General features: G+C 40.7%; 1 pseudogene; it reads right to left on the bottom strand.

The window, feature by feature from the left end:
* Nucleotides 1-36: 36 nt before the first annotated feature.
* Nucleotides 37-133, bottom strand: LOC111721917 (annotated as a pseudogene).
* Nucleotides 134-5632: the final 5499 nt, after the last annotated feature.

Consider the following 5632-nt stretch of genomic DNA (forward strand, 5'->3'; position numbering starts at 1 on the left):
GGGGGACAGCTTGAGGCTCTGTCTCAAAAAAAAAAAAAAAAAATGGAATGCTTCACGGATTTGCATGTCATCCTTGTGCATGCTAATCTTCTCTATATTGTTCCAATTTTAGTATATGGCTGCTGAAGCGACCATAAAATTATCTAATTTTAATTTTGTTACTTATGCCTTTTCTGTTACATCTAAAAATCCAATGCTAAGTCTGAGGTAATGATGATTTGCTCCTGTGCTTTCTTCTAAGAGTTTTACAGTTTGGGATCTTATTTTAGGTCTCTGATCCACTTTGAGTTAATTTTTGTATGTGGTGTTTGGGTAGAAATTCAACCTCATTCTTTTGCATGTGACTGTCCAGTTGTCCAGCACCATTTGTTGAAGACCGTTCTTCCCCCATTGAATGGCTTTGGCACCTTTGTTGAAAAAGCAGTTGACCATAGACACATGGATTTAGTTCTGGACTCTCAATTCTGTTCCATAGATCTATGTCTCTTCTTATGCCAGTCCCGCATTGTCTTGATTTTTGTTGCTTTGTATTAAGTTTTGAAATCTGAAAGTGTGAATCCTCCAACTTTGTTGTTCTTTTTCAAGATTGTTTTTGCTATTCTGGCTTGCTTCCTTGCAATTCCATATAAATTAAAAATCAGTTTGTCAATGGCTACAAAGAAGCTGGTTATAATTCTGATGAGGATTGCATTAAATATATAGATCAATTTGGGATGTATTATAATCTAACTAACACTAAGTCTTCCAGTTCATGAGCAGGAGAAGTTTTTCCATTCATTTAGATCTTCTTTAACTTCTTTTAATAATTTTTTATAATTTTCAGAGTATAAGTTTTACACTGTTAAATTTATTCCTATTTTATTATTTTTAACACTGTTATAAATGAAATTGTTTTATTATTATTTTCATTTTCAGATTTTTCATTGTAAGTGTATAAAAGAAATTTATTTATTTATTTATTTATTTTTTGAGACAGAATCTCACTATGTTACCCTCAGTAGAGTGCTATGACGTCACAGCTCACAGCAACCTCAAACTCTTGGGCTTATGGGTGTTGTGGCGGGTGCCTGTAGTCCCAGCTACTCAGGAGGCTGAGGCAAGAGAATTGCCTAAGCCCAGGAGTTGGAGGTTGCTGTGAGCTATGATGTCACAGCACTCTACTGAGGGCAATAATGTGAGACTCTTGTCTCTAAAAAAAAAAAAAAATAGCCAGGAGTTGTGACAGGCACCTGTAGTCCCAGCTACCCAGCAGGCTGAGGCAAGAAAATTACTTGAGCCTAAGGGTTTGAGGTTGCTATGAGCTATGATGCCATGGCACTCAATCCCAGCGCAATTGAGTAAGACTCTATCTCAAAAAATAAATAAATAAATAAATAAAATATTAAAAAATAAAAAAATAAAAAACTCTTAGGCTTAACTGATTCTCTTGCCACAGCCTCCTGAGTAGCTGGGACTACAGGCACTAACCACAACTCCCAGCTATTTTTTTTGTTGTAGTTGTCGTTGTTGTTTAGCTGGCCTAGGCCGGGTTCGAACCCGCCAGCCTTGGTGCACGTGGCCAGTGCTGTAACTATTGTGCTACAGGCTCTCAGCCAGAAAATTATTTTTTGTAAATTGATCTCATATCCTGCAACTATTCTGAACTCATTTATTAGTTCCAATAGTTTTTTAGTAAAATCCTTAGGATTTTCTATGTACACTATCATGTTATCTGCAAATAAAGATAATTTTACTTCTTTCTAGTCTGCTAATTTATTTTCCTTGCTCAACTTCTCTGGTTAAAATCTCCAGTACAACGTTGGATACAAATGGGAAAAGCAGGGCTGGGCGTGGTGGCTCATGCCTGTAATCCTAGTACTCTGGGAGGTGGAGGCAGGTGGATTGCTTGACTTCAGAAGTTCAAGCAAGAGTGAGACCCCATCTCTGCTAAAAATAGAAAAACTAGGCTCATCGCCTGTGGCTCAAGTGGCTAAGGCGCCAGCCACATACACCTAAGGTGGAGGGTTTGAATCCATCCTGGGCCCGCCAAACAACAATGATGGCTACGACCAAAAAAAAAAAAAAAGATAAAAACTAGCTGGCCGTAGTCGTGCATGTCTGTAGTCTTGGCTACTTGGGAGGCTGAGGCAAGGAAGATTGCTCAAGCCCAAGAGTTTGAGGTTGCTGTGAGCTATAATGCCACCATAGCACTCTACCCAGGGAGAGCAGACATCCTTGTCTGGCTCCTTATTTTAGGGGGAAAGAATTCAGTCTTTTTTTTTTTTCCTTTTTTTGCAGTTTTTGGCGGAGGCTGGGTTTGATCCTGCCACCTCTGGCATATGGTTCCCTACTCCTTTGAGCCACAGGTGCCGCCCAACATTCAGTCTTTCACCATTAATTCAGTGTGATATTAGCTGTGGCTTTTTGGTAAACACCCTTTATCAGACTGTTTTTAGTTTTTCTGAATTCATGAAACAGTGTCAGATTTTGTAAAATGTCTTCTTTCATTTATCAAGAGGATATTGTAGTTTTGTTTTTTATTTTATTGATAGGCATTAAATTGGTTTTCATATGTTAAATCAACTGTATATTCTTGGGATAAATCCCACTTGACTGTGGTATGTAATCCTTTTTATATGTTGCTGGATTACTTTTCTTGTTTTGAGGTAGAGTCTTCCTTTGTTGCGCAGGCTGGAGTGCAGTGGCATCATCATAGCTCACTGCAACCTCAGATTCTTGGACTCAAGCAATTCTCCTGCCTCAGCCTCCTGAGACAGAGGCTTACTTTGTCGTCCTCAGTAGAGTGCCACTAAGGGTCACATAGTGAGACTCTGTCTCAAAAAAAAAAAAAAACCACAACCCCCCCAAACACAAACCAATATTAGTAGTATTTCACATAAAGATTATTATGACATCTAAAATACAGTAGAACCTCTGTAAGTTGACCATCCAAGGAACCATAACAAGCTGGTGAACATATGGATGTGGTCAATATAAATAACTCGGCCTACTGTACTGATAAGCATATGTGGTGCATGTCTGGTCTATGAAAATTAAGTCACATAGGAGATAGTCAGCTATGGAGGTTCTACTGTACTAGTATGCTAGGATTCCCCAAGAATGGCTATAAGGTTTAATTGTCAAAGAGAAATGAAAATACGCTGTAAAAGAAAATGCATGGGATGAATCTATGCTACACAAATTACACTGCATATTTGTTTGATATTTCTTTGGTTGAAGTCTAACTGAAACTATAAATCTTAGTTTTTGAAGCAACAAATAAGGTGTTTAAAATTTTGAGAAGACATTTCTTTTTTTTTTTTTGAGACAGAGCCTCAAGCTATCCCCCTGGGTAGAGTGCTGTGGCATCACAACTCACAGCAACCTCCAACTCCTGGGCTCAAGTGAGTCTTTTGCCTCAGCTTCCCAAGTTGCTGGGACCACAGGCACCCACTACAACGCCCGGCTATTTTTGATTGCAGCCGTCATTGTTGTTTTGGTGGGCCCAGGCTGGATTCGAACCCACCATCTTGGGTGTATGTGGCTGGCGCCTTAGCCACTTGAGCCACAGGCGCTTGAGCCAAGAAGACATTTCAATAGTTACCACTGTTATCACACTGAGAGCAGTGTAAAAGTGATTCAGCCTTTCCTTTCTTGTTGGACTCCTTACCCTCTAGACAAATTCCACATATAACATTTGGACCACATTAGACCTTTGTCTAGAAGGGTAGAAGAGGGCTATAAATTCATGCCAGAAGAGCTTACTATCAAAAGGGTTCAAAAGGAATTCTGTTACTCTATTGCCTTATCATTACTTTTGGGAACTTCCCTTTATGTTCAAACCTTTCTGAAAAACATAATTTAACATCAAGTCTGCCCAGGACACAGGACAACAGCCTATGGACAAAAACTTTGGATTTCATTCTATAACTTTGTGCATAGTATGCTCTCCTGTTAAAATTAAATGTAGCATTCTACACTCCCTAAACACACAGTAAGATCTATATAATGAACTGGAAAGAAAGACTAAATATAGTGTCATGTCACTATTAACTAGAAGAGAAAAACAAGTACCAAATGACTATAATAATTTAGGCTTATTATAAAACAGAAAACTGAGTTTTAAGTAGCTTACATGCTGATTTTGTTTAAAAATTATATTTTCCGAAGTCATGAAACTAGAGCTATAAAATTTAAGATAAAAAATTTGTTCTAGGCTTGGCTCCTGTAGCACAGTGGTTATGGTGCCAGCCACATACACCAAGGCTGGTGGGTTCAAACCTGGCCCAGGCCTGCTAAACAACCATGACAACTGCAACAAAAAGTAGTTGGGCATTGTGGCAGGCGCCTGTGGTCCTAGCTACTTGGGAGACTGAGGCAAGAGAATCGCTTAAGCTCAAGAGTTTGAGGTTGCTGTGAGCTGTGACGCTGGAGCACTCTACTCAGGGGGAAAAAAAAAGCTGTTCTAACATATTAACTGAAAGATGTCTCATGCATACATTATCTGTAAATGTTTACAGAAAACTGTTGTGTGGTTATTCTCTTTGCATGTCTAATCAATTAAAAGAACGTAAGCTAAAGGAAAAATAAATAAGTTCATCCTACACTCCAATCATTCAAGTCTTTTTAGAACACAGACTGATAATTTCCCTTCCCCTTCCTGCATTTGTGTATAATGACATTTACGGAACACTTACTGTGGCCTAGGCCCAGTGCAGTGAAAGATAAGCCTGTGCAATCTCATTTGGCACCAACAGTGAGGTAGTTATTACTAACCCCATCTTTCAGAGGAGAAAACTGAAGCTCAGAGAGGTTAAGTGCCTCGACCAAGCCACACAGTGGTATAGCAGAGACTTGGACACATGTCTGTGTGATCCCAAATTTGTGTTCTAGCCACACAGTGGTATATCTTCTTTGATTTCATCTGATTTCACTGAAAAAGTGTGTGAGACCTAACCAGTCTTATTTCTAAAGAACCAATGGTAGAGGAATCTATGGCCAGGAGCAACCCAAAGTCTAGGCAAGCCCGGAGGCCATTACAGCATGGGGCAGTGTGGGACTCACTCTCAGGACAGGAGCCCTTTCTAGCCCACTATGACACCCTGAATAGGGCGACCCAGCACGGCTGGCTGCAGATGGGAATGGCTCGGCCCTCTTCCTCTGGGCTCACAAACTGCACAGTAAGGTGGCTACTGGGTCAAAGAAGGCTGCCTGGAGGCATAAGGACAAGGGTCAGAAGGAGCTCAAGACAGGCCAGATTCTGTCTGGGACTGAGGTTCCAGTCTGAGCTATGGCTAGGCTGCAGCTAGTCCTGCTGTGGACTGCTCACACAGAGCAAAGACACTGAGGCTCCAGCTACCTAGAGATTCTGGGAGACACGATGGTGATGGAGGCTGGAGAGCAGGGTGGAACCAGGAGAAACTGGACTTTAGATTAGGACAGAGGTGAGGGCTAGTGGTGCATATATAAAATGGGTCTTTCAGAACATCTCCCATTCTGGAGAGGGATCTCAACAGAGGGCTTGGGCCACAGAAAGCATAACTAGGGACAGTGTTTTCTTTTCCTGGAAAGACCAGTTTCTCTCTCTTGGGCTGAATTTCCAGCCCCCAACCACCCTTCCCAAGATTAATTAGTAGGAAAAGACAGACACTGG

The sequence above is a fragment of the Otolemur garnettii genome, unplaced genomic scaffold, assembly GCF_000181295.1.
Source record: "Otolemur garnettii isolate 467f Iridium unplaced genomic scaffold, OtoGar3 scaffold00202, whole genome shotgun sequence".
Lineage (NCBI taxonomy): Eukaryota > Metazoa > Chordata > Mammalia > Primates > Galagidae > Otolemur > Otolemur garnettii.